The sequence below is a fragment of the Rutidosis leptorrhynchoides genome, chromosome 5 (genome assembly GCF_046630445.1).
Source record: "Rutidosis leptorrhynchoides isolate AG116_Rl617_1_P2 chromosome 5, CSIRO_AGI_Rlap_v1, whole genome shotgun sequence".
Classification (NCBI taxonomy): Eukaryota; Viridiplantae; Streptophyta; class Magnoliopsida; order Asterales; family Asteraceae; genus Rutidosis; species Rutidosis leptorrhynchoides.
In genome coordinates this window covers 16088939-16103449 of record NC_092337.1, presented here as the reverse complement: position 1 = coordinate 16103449, position 14511 = coordinate 16088939, and the positions used below count along the sequence as shown (strand labels likewise).

Sequence of the window (14511 nt, the reverse complement as noted above, 5' to 3'; positions counted from 1 at the left end):
CCAGGAAATAGCTTGAATCGTGAATTGAAAAGAAGAACTCTGTCTCCTTCTTTAAATTCTTTTGAACTTCTGATTCTTTTATCATGCCATTTCTTCATTCTTTCTTTATAGATTAACGAATTTTCGTATGCTTCATGTCTTAATTCTTCTAATTCGTTTAGTTGACTTAATCGTAGACGTCCGGCTTCATGTAAATCAAGATTACATGTCTTCAAAGCCCAAAATGCTTTGTGTTCAATTTCTACTGGAAGATGACATGCTTTTCCATAAACAAGTCTAAAAGGTGTGGTTCCAATTGGAGTTTTGTAGGCTGTTCTAAAAGCCCAGAGTGCATCCTCCAATTTAATGGACCATTCCTTCGGATTTGATCCTACGGTTTTCTCTAGAATACGTTTTAAAGCTCGGTTGGTATTTTCAACTTGTCCACTTGTTTGTGGATGATATGCGGTGGAGATTTTATGAGTTACTCCATATCTTTTAAGAACTTTCTCAAGTTGATTATTACAGAAATGAGTACCCCGATCACTTATTAAAGCTTTCGGTGTTCCAAACCTTGCAAAAAGACGTTTTAAAAAGTTGACTACAACTCGTGCATCGTTAGTTGGGAGAGCTTGTGCTTTCGCCCATTTAGATACATAATCAATGGCTACGAGTATATATAGATTATTATGAGATTTTGGAAATGGACCCATAAAGTCAATACCCCAAATGTCAAATACTTCACATACTTGGATGACATTTTGTGGCATTTCATCACGTTGACTTATTTTTCCGGCCCTTTGACAAGCATCACAGGATTTTCAAAGAAGGTGTGCGTCTTTGTAAATTGTAGGCCAATAGAATCCAGCATCATAAACTTTTCTTGCTGTTAGTTGAGGCCCATAATGCCCTCCTTTTGGTCCTGTGTGACAATGGTTTAAAATTTTACTAGCTTCATCTCCAAATACACATCGGCGTATTATTCCATCTGGACAACTTTTAAATAGGTGTGGATCTTCCCAAAAATAGTGTTTTATATCACTGAAGAATTTTTTTCGTTTTTGGTACGATAATCCTTTTTCAAGGAATCCACAAACTAAGTAGTTTGCATAGTCTGCAAACCATGGAATTTCTTTATAATCTATCTTCAATAGATATTCATCAGGAAAGTTGTCTTGTATGGCCGATTCATTTAGAACTTCTAACTCAGGATTTTCAAGACGAGAAAGATGATCAGCGGAGAGATTTTCTGCTCCTCTTTTATCTCGGATTTCAATATCAAACTCTTGTAATAGTAAGATCCAACGGATTAATCTTGGTTTAGCATCTTGTTTTGAAAATAGGTATCTAAGAGCAGAATGGTCGGTATAGACCACCGTTTTTGCTAGAACGAGATATGATCGAAATTTGTCAAAAGCAAAGACAATAGCAAGGAGTTCTTTTTCAGTAGTTGTATAGTTCGTTTGTGCTCCTTGTAACGTCTTACTAGCATAATATATAGGTTGAAATTGTTTTTCAATCCTTTGTCCTAAAACGGCTCCCATTGCAAAATCACTTGCATCGCACATTAGTTCAAATGGTAGATTCCAATTTGGTGTTATCATGATCGGTGCATTAGTGAGTTTCTCTTTAAGAATATTAAAAGATTTGATACACTCATCTAAAAAGATGAATGGAGCATCCTTTTCTAGGAGTTTATTCATAGGAGTGGCAATTTTAGAAAAATCTTTTATGAAACGTCGGTAAAAACCGGCATGCCCTAGAAAACTCCTAACTCCTCTAACATTTGTGGGATGTGGAAGTTTAGCAATTACATCTACTTTAGCTCTATCCACTTCAATTCCTTCTTTTGAAATTTTATGTCCAAGAACGATGCCTTCTTTAACCATGAAATGGCATTTCTCCCAATTAAGTACTAGATTTGATTGTTCGCATCTAATAAGCATTCGTTCTAGATTAGCTAGACATGATTCAAATGTATCACTGAAGACTGAAAAGTCATCCATGAAAACTTCCATGCATTCTTCTATCATGTCATGAAAAATCGCCATCATACACCTTTGAAAGGTTGCAGGGGCATTGCAAAGTCCAAATGGCATGCGTTTGTAAGCAAAAGTACCATAAGGGCACATGAATGTGGTTTTCTCTTGATCTTCGGGTGCTATTGGAATTTGAAAATATCCGGAAAATCCATCTAGAAAACAATAGTAACTATTTCCGGCTAATCTTTCCAACATTTGATCTATGAAAGGTAAGGGAAAGTGATCTTTTCTGGTGGCGTCATTTAATTTTCTATAATCAATACATACACGCCATCCTGTTACAGTCCTAGTAGGAATAAGCTCATTTTTCTCATTTGTAATGACAGTCATGCCACCCTTCTTAGGCACGCATTGAACTGGGCTTACCCATGAACTATCAGAGATTGGATAAATTAGACCTGCATCTAGCAGTTTAATAATTTCTTTCTTAACTACATCTTGCATATTAGGATTTAATCTTCGTTGGCGTTGCACATACGTTTTATGACCTTCTTCCATAAGGATTTTATGTGTGCAATACGAAGGACTTATTCCTTTAATATCATGAATCTTCCATGCAATGGCTGGTTTATGAGCTTTCAACACAGAAATGAGTTGTGATTTCTCATTTTCAGTAAGAGAAGACGATATTATTACAGGTAATTCAGATTCACCATGTAAATAAGCGTATTCCAAATGGTTTGGAAGTGGCTTTAACTCTAATTTCGGAGGTTCTTCTATCGATGATTTGTATCGATATCTGTCTTCTTCTTTTAGCATTTGGATTTCTTCTGTTGTTGGTTCATATCCATTAGCTATAAGTGTAGCTAATATTTCAGCTTCATCAATTGGTTCATTACCTTCTCCTAAAGAACATTCTCCTGTTCCTTGTAATTCTGGAAATTCTTCTAATAATTCTGCATGTGCATCTATAGTTTGAATATAATAACATGTATCATTTGCAGATTGCGGTTGTTGCATTGCTCTATTAACTGAAAAGGTAACACTCTCATCCTCTATACTTAGGGTCAATTTCTTACCGAACACGTCTATCATTGCTTTAGCCGTGTTTAAGAATGGTCTTCCTAATATGAGAGGAACTTGAGAATCTTCTTCCATGTCAAGAACAACAAAATCTACTGGAAATACTAAAGTACCAACTTTAACTAGCATGTTTTCCATTATCCCTCTAGGATATTTTATTGATCTATCGGCTAGTTTTATGCTTATTCTGGTTGGTTTCAATTCTCCAAGGTCTAGTTTAGCGTATAGTGAATATGGCATTAGATTTATACTAGCACCTAAGTCTGCCAATGCTTCTATTGAACTAAGACTACCCAGAAAACATGGAATTGTGAAACTTCCTGGATCAGATAGTTTTTCCGGTATCTTATTCAACAGCACTGCTGAACAATTAGCATTCATGGTAACAGCAGAGAGTTCTTCCATTTTCTTTCTATTTGAGATTAGATCTTTCAAGAATTTAGCATATCTAGGCATTCCTGAAATCACATCAATGAAAGGAAGATTTACATTTATCTGTTTAAACATATCCAAGAATTTGGATTGCTCGGCTTCAAGTTTCTCTTTCTTCATTTTACTCGGGTAAGGAAGTGGTGGTTGGTATGGTTTAACATAAGGTTTAGCCTTAACTGTGTTATCTTCATTAACCTTTTCAACTACCGGCTCTTTTTCCTTATCTTGATCAGGTTGTGGTTCTTGTGGAGTAGGAATAGCTTCATCAGAAGTTACAGGTATTTCAGGTGGTTTAAGTGTTGTGCCACTTCTTGTGGTAATGGCTTTAGCTGTTTCATTCCGAGGGTTAGCATTTGTATCACTAGGTAGACTTCCCGGTTTTCTTTCACCTATTAACCTTGCTAGGTTACTTACTTCTTGTTCCAGATTTTGAATAGAAGCTTGTTGATTTCTAAATGCTTGAGTATTTTGTTCATTAGTTTGTTTCTGAGATGTGAAAAACTGCGTTTGAGTTTCAACTAGCTTCGTCATCATATCTTCTAAATTCGGATTTTTATCATCGGTTTGTTGTGGTAGTTTGTTTTGAAAATTAGGTCTTTGCTGATTGTAATTATTATTGGATACTTGTTGATTGCTAGGACCTTGTTGGTTGTTGTATGGAATATTTCGGTTATAATTCTAGTTTTGATTGTAAATCGGTCTTGGCGGTTGATAATTATTCTGATAATTATTTCCAGGCCTTTGGTTTATGTATGAAATATTCTCTCTTTGTTCCATTGTTAATTCAATACTGAGACAATCTTTTGTCAAATGTGGTCCTCCACACTGCTCACAACTAATTCGTATTGAGTGAATATCTTTAGTCATCTTTTCCATTCGTCTCTCCACAGCATCTATCTTTGCGGAAATGGAATCTAAGTCATGGCTAGAATCGGCTCTAGCTGCTTTAGATGATCTAACGATATCTTTTTCTTGGTGCCATTCGTGTGAGTGGGAAGCAGTGTTATCAATAATTTTGTAAGCATCAGTTTCGGTTTTCTTCATAATAGAACCACCAGCTGCTATATCTATGTCTTTCCTTGTAGTGATGTCGCATCCTTGGTAGAATATTTGTACTATTTGACAGGTGTCTAAACCATGTTGCGGACATCCTCTTAATAACTTTCCAAATCTTTTCCACGCCTCATATAGAGTTTCATTTGGCTTCTGTGTAAACGTAACAATTTCTCCTTGAAGTCTTACGGCTTTAGATGCAGGAAAGAATTGTTTAAGAAAATTTTTAACTAAAACGTCCCATGTATCAATCGCCCCTTCAGGTAACGACTCCAACCAATCTTTGGCTTCTCCCTTTAAAGTCCAGGGAAATAACATGAGATATATCTGTTCATCCTCAACTTCTCGGATTTTAAATAGTGTGCAGATCCTATTAAAGGTACGTAGATGTTCATTTGGATCTTCCTTCGGCGCACCACTAAATTGGCATAGATTAGTCACCATGTGTAGAATTTGTCCTTTGATTTCATAATCTGGCGCATTAATGTCTGGATGAGTAATTGCGTGACCTTGGCCAGTGCGTTTAGCTCTCATTCGGTCTTCCATACTTAAAGGTTCCAGATTCTCCATAATTGAATTTGTTGAATCGGAATCACTAGAGGATTCTGATTTAATGGTTCGTTCCTCAACAATCTCTGTTTGAATGATTGGTGGTTCCGGAGGAAAGTTTAATGGTTCAGGATCTACGAATCGTTCCTGAATATTCTACGGATTCTCAATTGTGAGGTCGGGTTCAAAAAATGGATTATCGGAAAATTGAACTGGAGTACTTGGTCGACTGGATGACGATTCTAAAGAAAAATCAGCGGCAGTAATATTTGCTAAATGTCTTGATCTAGTTACAGGTGGTGAACGTACAAAAGGTGGTGAACGTCTTGCTCGGTGCATTCACTGAATATCCTATTAGTTTTTAAAAAGAAATAAAAATTATAATAAGTTATCCAATCAATAGACTTTTCTGATTTTGCCCACGTTTCGAATAGCCAAAAGATGCAGCAGAGGGGCAGGATTCGTTTGGTCTCAATATAATTGAGGACTGTTTGGCTCCAATAATCCGGTCCACGTACAAATCCAACTATTACTACGAACCAGAAAATTTTGATGTCTATTAATTTAACCACTTAAAATGAATTTTCGTAATTTTAAGAAATTTAGATAAGAAGTAGAATAAAAATCTATGTCCTAAAACTAGAATAGCGAGAAATAAGAAAGAAAAAGAGTTCGTCGGAAAAAGATCGAAAAAGAAAAATAAGAAAGAAAGATAAAAGGCGACGGAAAAATAAAAGAAACTTATAAAACTTAAAAACACTTGAAAAACCTAACCTTATTACTACAACTAACTTAAAATTATAATCGCAAATTGAGATTACTAATTGGAATGATAATTGATACATAGGTAAAAGTCGTCTAAAAATATTAAAGCTTACAGGAAAAACTAAATCCCAAATGGAAATAACTTAAAAAGAAACTAAAACTTAAAAAGGCGTCGCAAAATTCTAAAGTACCTAAATCTTAGTCTAAAGAAAAAGCACTTAAGGAATTCTACGGCAAAGCCTAAAAATCTAGAAGTAAAAATAACTATGGCAAAAACTAAGTTTAAAACTAACTATGAGCTAAAAATACAAATATTACGCTAAAACAATTAAAAAGGGACAAAATATAAAAATATACAAAAAGTTGTAAAAAGTACAATTTTTATAAAAATATTATTTTTATATTATTTATTTAATAAAACTATTATTTAAATATATAAATAAAACTAATTAAATTTAATATTATAAATTAATTAAAAACTTAAACTAAATAATATTATATATAAAACCTAATTAGGTTTAATAATAATAATAATAAATAATTAAAACCTAAATCGAATTAATTGCTGGACCAGGTTCTTGTCAGACGGCTCCGCGAGTTGCGTTGCCCGAAGCAGAAAACTCCGCGAGTCGCGGGGTTCAAATTTTCAGATGACAGGTTAAATAAAATTCGACGCGATTTTTTTATTTTTTATTTTCTGTTTTTATATTTTCTGTTTTATATCAAAATATTTGTATAATAAAAACTTATATTTAAAAACTTAAATAAAAATAGAACTACTTTATAATTTTAAAAATATCTTAAAAATAGATTTATATATATTAAATTTTTTTTCTTTTTATGTTTTAAATGAAAACAAAATACTTAAATAAAACTTATATAAAAATAAAGAAACTTTATAAAACTTAGATATTTAATAAAATCTTAAAAATACTTATATTTTTATTTTTCTTTTTATATTTTCGAATATTTAAAACGTATTTTTACAAAAGCGAATTTTATTAAAAGTAAACTAAAATTTTTTTTTTTTTATATTAGCGTTGCGCTTCCGGCTTTTAAGCGATTCCCCGGCAGCGGCGCCAAAAATAACTTGATGTCGTGCAAGGTGTATATAAAATAGCTATTAATTTTAGCAGGAAATACTATTAAATACGATACAATTTTACACAAGATATTTATTTATTTAGAGAATGGATATACTTAAACCTTGCTACAACACTTATAGGCAGTGTACCTAATCGTACAGTAGTGTAGTTTTTAGTAAGTCCGGTTCATTCCACAGGGAAAATCTTTAAACAAAGCTTAACGCTATATTAGTTTACTTTTATAAAAATACAAATATATATATATAAGTAATATTATTATTATAAAGGGGGGTTTTTACCGTTTAATGACCGGTTTGTCGATTTTAAAACTTTAGTCGCAGTTAAAACCAAATGTAAAATATTAAAAATAAATACAAGACTTAAATTAAAGCGTAAAGTAAATAACGATAATGAAATTGCGAATAATAAAAGTGCGATAAAATAAACTTGCGATAATTAAAAAGTACGATAATTAAAAGTGTAATTAAATACAATAACAATAAAAATGCGATAATTAGAAGTGCAATTAAATATAAAATAAAGGAAATTAAATATGAAATAAAAGAATTATGCTTATTTAAACTTCCGTAATCATGATATTTGACGTGTTGATTTTAGTTTTATGCCCATGGGTTAATTGCCCTTTGTCCTGGATTATTTAATATGTCCGTCTGGTTTTTGTCCATAACAGTCCATCAGTCATAAATATAAAGTGCGAGTATCCTCGTCAAATTATCCTTATACCCGAAGTTAAATATTCCAACTAATTGGGGACTTAAACTGTAACAAGATTTTAATACTTTGTTTAATAATTACACCAGGATGTCGACTGAGTGTAACCCAAGGTTTTAATATTTTGTTATCAATTATACCAAGTGTCCTTGTACATAATTTCACCCCTGTTTTAATTATTCTAGTGGCTATTAATCCATTCCCGTGTCCGGTTAAATGAACGATTATTCGTACATATAAATACCCTGCCCATCGTGTCCGATTGAGTGTATATGGTAATTTATAGGGACGCCCAATTGTAAATCTTTATATTAACATTAACAAACTATCATTTAGTTAAACAAATATAAAGCCCATTAATAGCCCATAGTCTAATTTCCACAAGTGTCGTTCTTTTGTCCAAACCCAAATTATGGTACAAAGCCCAATTACCCAATTTTAGTAATTAGCCCAACATCATGATTACTTCGGATTAAATAAGCATAATAATAACTTAGCTACGAGACATTAATGTAAAAAGGTTGAACATAACTTACAATGATTAAAAATAGCGTAGCGTTACACGGACAGAATTTCGACTTACACCCTTACAATATTCGCTAACATACCCTTATTATTAGGATTAAAATTAAAATTAAAATTAAAATTAAAATTAAAATATAAATATAAATATATACGATATAGATAGAGAGGTGGATATATGAATGTGTAAAAATGATCAGAAATCGGTTGGCTTTATAGGGAATTGGGTTCAGGTATACTCCGCGACTCGCGGCAATTTTTGCCTTCAAACTCCGCGAGTCGCGGAGTTTGAAATTACAGCTCACAAACTTTGGAGTCTTTCTTGCCGACGGATTTTTATTATTTATTATAATATATAAATAATTATAAGAATTATTTAAATATTATATTATATTTATGTGCATAGTTGACTTGTAATTTTTAGTCCGTTGCGTCGAGCGTTGAGAGTTGACTCTGGTCCCAGTTCCGGATTTTCGAACGTCCTTGCGTACAATTTAATATCTTGTACTTTGCGTTTTGAATCTTGTACTCTTGTAATTTCGAGACGTTTTTTATCAATAATTGGAACCTCTTTGATTGTATTTTGTACTTTTGAGCTTTTTGGTCGTTTGCGTCTTCAATTCGTCGAATCTGTCTTTTGTCTTCACCTTTTATTATTTAAACGAATATCACTTTTAAATAGAACAATTGCAACTAAAAGCTTGTCTTTCTTGAGGAATAATGCTATGAAATATATGTTCATTTTTAGCATTATCATGCATACTAAAATAAGGACAAGATTTGGAGTCCATGTTTGTATGATATTGTGTAAAAACTGCATTCAAGAAACTGATTTCGATGTAACATATTTGTATTGTAAACCATTATGTAATGGTCGTGTGTAAACAGGATATTTTAGATTATCATTATTTGATAATCTACATAAAGCTTTTTAAACCTTTATTTATGAAATAAAGGTTATGGTTTGTTTTAAAAATGAATGCAGTCTTTGAAAAACGTCTCATATAGAGGTCAAAACCTCGCAACGAAATCAATTAATATGGAACGTTTTTAATCAATAAGAACGGGACATTTCAGTTGATATCAAAGCGTTGGTCTTAGAGAACCAGAAAATTTGCATTAGTGTGTCTTATCGAGTTTGTTAGGATGTATTAGTGAGTCTGGACTTCGACCGTGTTTTCTTTAAAAATGATTGCTTAACGTTTTTGTTGGAAACTATATATTTTTAACATATGAATATTATGTGATATATTAATCTCTTAACGTGTTTGATATTATATGATAGATGTCTACCTCTAGAACAAGTCCCATTGACTCACCTAATAATAATGAAGAGTCAAATGTAAATTGGAATGATTCGTGGACTGATTCACAAGTTCCCGAAGAGGAACCGGAAGAAGAGTTGGAACCGGAAGAAGAATCGGAACCGGAAGAAGAATCGGAACCGGAAGAAGAAATAGAACCGGTGGGGGAAATAATAAAACGGTTAAGTAAAAGAGAATCCTCAACCAACCGACCAAAGTTAATTATGGTCAATGGTGTTTCCGCCAAGGAAGCAAAATATTAGGAGGATTACCAATTCTCCGATGAATCGGATTCCGACGAGAATTCCGATGATGTTATAGAAATTACCCCAACTGAATTTAAAAAGGCAAAAGAAAATAATAAGGGAAAGGGCATAAAAATAGAGAAATCTAATTCCAACCCCGATGAACTTTATATGTATCGTCAACCCCCGAAGTCCTTAAGTTGTAACAATGACCTGGGAACCTCTAAACCACCAGGTTTTTCTAAACCAATGTGGACAACGACGGCTCGTATTAGGGGAACATCATATATCCCTAGAAACTTGGCAAAACGAACCAAAACCGAACAAGAAGAAACGAGCGAGTCGGAATAAGATAGTTGTATCCGTGTGGTGTAATATATGTAATATAGTGTGCTTATGCTTTATGATATATGTAAAAATTGCTTGTATTAATAAGTATTTTTTTTATGAATCTAACTTTTGTCTATTTTACAGTATAAAAACACAAAATGGATAGACAACCCAATATTTTAAGAGACCTACCCGGAGACATGATTGATGAAATCTTGTCTAGAGTCGGTCAGAATTCCTCTCCACAACTATTTAAGGCGAGATCAGTTTGTAAGACATTCGAAGAACATTCCAAGAATGCCTTGGTTTATAAAAGGCTTTCATTCGAAAGATGGGGGATATCACATTGGGAAATCCATAAGTTACGATGTGTTTACTTTGACGCATATATTGCGGGGAACCCAAATGCTATTTTACGCAACGGGTTAAGAAATTATTTTGACTCAGTATATCCGAATATAGGACTTCATGATTTAGAAAAAGCGGCTAACATGCAACATAAAGAAGCATGTTATGCTTACGGGTTAGTAATGTTCGCTTCTCACCAAAGTGAGAACAAGAACATCGGGCTACAACTATTAAACAAAACGTTCCCACAAGTGACGGAGTCGGTAATTGGGGTAAGAAATGAGGTTTTTAGGTTATTATGAGACTGTTGGTCATTACGTAACCCTCGTCCCTTTGACGACGTTACAACATGCTGTCTTATCAACGGCCATAACGGTTATGTTCCACAAGACCAAGGATGGGAAGTAGTCCTAGTAAAACCTGAATGCATGACTTGTTTCTGGACGTATGAATTACGTGTCTTTATTGCCTTTGCTGAACGACTTGTGTACTAGCTAGAATTATCTTCACAACTATCTTGTATCAAAGTTATTGTGTGCTATATTTCATGCTTTATGTAAAATAAGCGGTATTGTAAGTTTGTAAAATATTGTATAAAAGTTTGAACGCGAAATATTATTACAATCAGTTTTTCATATAGAATTGTAGTAGTTGAATTGTATATTAGCTATTAAGTATGAACTTAACGGGTAGGTACTACCCGAATTTAAACTTATAAAACGCTAATATGAAGAAAAAGCTTTTATAAATGAGTTCATATTATGCTACGAAATACTATTAACTACTCTTAATATTCTGTATGATTAACTTGTTCCATTTGACTATTTTGAAGGAAATAGCACCGACTACTCGACACACCGTGAATATGAATGAAGAGGAATTCCGTACTTTTCTAGCTTCAAACATAGCCGCAGTACAGGCTGCGCTACATACCAACAATAACCTTGGATCTGGCAGTACAGGAAATCGTGTAGGATGCACCTACAAAGAATTTACTGCCTGCAAACCTTTGGAATTTGATGGAACCGAAGGACCGATCGGATTGAAACGGTGGACCGAGAAGGTCGAATCGGTGTTTGCCATAAGTAAGTGTACTGAAGAGGACAAAGTGAAGTACGCTACGCATACCTTCACAGGTTCTGCGTTAACATGGTTGAATACCTATCTAGAGCAAGTGGGACAAGATGATGCGTACGCACTACCGTGGTCAGCATTCAAGCACTTGATGAACGAGAAGTACCGTCCCAGAACCGAGGTCAATAAGCTCAAGACAGAACTTAGAGGGTTACGAACCCAAGGATTTGATATTACCACGTACGAAAGACGATTCACAGAATTGTGCCTATTATGTCCGGGAGCATTCGAAGATGAGGAAGAGAAGATCGACGCGTTTGTGAAAGGATTACCGGAAAGAATCTAAGAAGATATAAGTTCACACGAGCCCGCCTCCATACAACAGGCATGTAGAATGGCTCACAACTAGTGAACCAGATTGAAGAAAGAATTAAAGAATAGACTGCTGAAGAGGCCAATGTGAAGCAAGTCAAAAGAAAGTGGGAGGAAAACGGTGATAAGAATCACCAATACAACAACAACAATGTCGGTTACCAGGTGTTCACCATATGAATGATTTTTATCTCTATGTATGGGATGTGTATTGAAATATGAAATCTTGTGGTCTATTATTATGATTTGATAATATATAGGTTAAACCTATAACTCACCAACATTTTTGTTGACGTTTTAAGCATGTTTATTCTCAGGTGATTATTAAGAGCTTCCGCTGTCGCATACTTAAATAAGGACGAGATTTGGAGTCCATGCTTGTATGATATTGTGTAAAAACTGCATTCAAGAAACTTATTTCGTTGTAACATATTTGTATTGTAAACCATTATGTAATGGTCGTGTGTAAACAGGATATTTTAGATTATCATTATTTGATAATCTACGTAAAGCTTTTTAAATCTTTATTGATGAAATAAAGGTTATGGTTTGTTTTAAAATGAATGCAGTCTTTGAAAAACGTCTCATATAGAGGTCAAAACCTCGCAACGAAATCAATTAATATGGAATGTTTTTAATCAACAAGAATGGGACATTTCAGTTGGTATCCGAGCGTTGGTCTTAGAGAACCAGAATTTTGCATTAGTGTGTCTTATCGAGTTTGTTAGGATGCATTAGTGAGTCTGGACTTCGACCGTGTTTACTTGAAAAATGATTGCTTAACAAATTTTGTTGGAAACTATATATTTTTAACATGTGAATATTATGTGATATATTAATCTCTTAACGCGTTTGATATTATGTGATAGATGTCTACCTCTAGAACAAGTCCCATTGACTCATCTAATAATAATGAAGAGTCAAATGTAAATTGGAATGATTCATGGACTGATTCACAAGTTCCCGAAGAGGAACCGGAAGAAGAGTCGGAACCGGAAGAAGAATCGGAACCGGAAGAAGAATCGGAACCGGATGAAGAAATAGAACCGGTGAGGGAAATAATAAAACGTTTAAATAAAAGAAAATCCTCAACCAACCGACCAAGGTTAATTATGGTCAATGGTGTTTCCGCCAAGGAAGCAAAATATTGGGAGGATTACCAATTCTCCGATGAATCGGATTCCGACGAGAATTTCGATGATGTTATAGAAATTACCCCAACTGAATTTAAAAAGGCAAAAGAAAATAATAAGGGAAAGGGCATAAAAATAGATAAATCTAATTCCAACCCCGATGAACTTTATATGTATCGTCAACCCCCGAAGTCCTTAAGTTGTAACAATGACCCGGTAACCTCTAAACCACCAAGTTTTTCTAAACCAATGTGGAAAATGATGGCTCGTATTAGGGGAACATCATATATCCCTAGAAACTTGGCAAAACGAACCAAAACCGAAGGAGAAGAAACGAGCGAGTCGGAATAAGATAGTTGTATTCGTGTGGTGTAATATATGTAATATAGTGTGCTTATGCTTTATGATATATGTAAAAATTGCTTGTATTAATAAGTATTTTTTTTATGAATCTAACTCTTGTCTATTTTACAGTATAAAAACACAAAATGGATAGACAACCCAATATTTTAAGAGACCTACCCGGAGACATGATTGATGAAATCTTGTCTAGAGTCGGTCAGAATTCTTCGGCACAACTATTTAAGGCGAGATCAGTTTGTAAGACATTCGAAGAACGTTCCAAGAATGCCTTGGTTTATAAAAGGCTTTCGTTCTAAAGATGGGGGATATCACATTGGGAAATCCATAAGTTACGATGTGTTTACTTTGACGCATATATTGCGGGGAACCCAAATGCTATTTTACGCAATGGGTTAAGAAATTATTTTGACTCAATATATCCGAATGTTGGACTTCGTGATTTAGAAAAAGCGGCTAACATGCGACATAAAGAAGCATGTTATGCTTACGGATTAGTAATGTTCACTTCTCACCAAAGTGAGAACAAGAACATCGGGCTACAACTATTAAACAAAACGTTCCCACAAGTGACGGAGTCGGTAATTGGGGTAAGAAATGAGGTTTTTAGATTGTTACGGGACTGTTGGACATTACGTAACCCTCATCCCTTTGACGACGTTACAACACGCTGTCTTATCAATGGCCATAACGGTTATGTTCCACAAGACCAAGGATGGGAAGTAGTCCTAGTAAAACCAGAATGCATGACTTGTTTCTGGACGTATGAATTACGTGTCTTTATTTCCTTTGCTGAACGACTTGTGTACTAGCTAGAATTATCTTCACAACCATCTTGTATCAAATTTATTGTGTGCTATATTTCATGCTATATGTAAAATAAGCGGTATTGTAAGTTTGAAAAATATTGTGTAAAAGTTTGAACGCGAAATATTATTATAATCAGTTTTTCATATAGAATTGTGGTAGTTGAATTGTATATTAGCTACTAAGTATGAACTTAACGGGTAGGTACTACCCGAATTTAAACTTATAAAACGCTAATATGAAGAAAAAGCTTTTATAAATGAGTTCATGTTATGCTACGAAATACTGTTAACTACTCTTAATATTCTGTATGATTAACTTGTTCCATTTGACTATTTTGAAGGAAATGACACCGA

The 14511-nt window shown here is 33.9% G+C and overlaps 1 non-coding gene across 1 annotated transcript; it reads left to right on the top strand.

Moving 5' to 3' along the window:
* The first annotated feature begins 4608 nt into the window (after nt 1–4608).
* On the top strand, nt 4609–4715 carry LOC139851105 (small nucleolar RNA R71). The gene has a single exon (XR_011760466.1). It is a non-coding gene; the product is annotated as a small nucleolar RNA R71 (small nucleolar RNA).
* Nucleotides 4716–14511: the final 9796 nt, after the last annotated feature.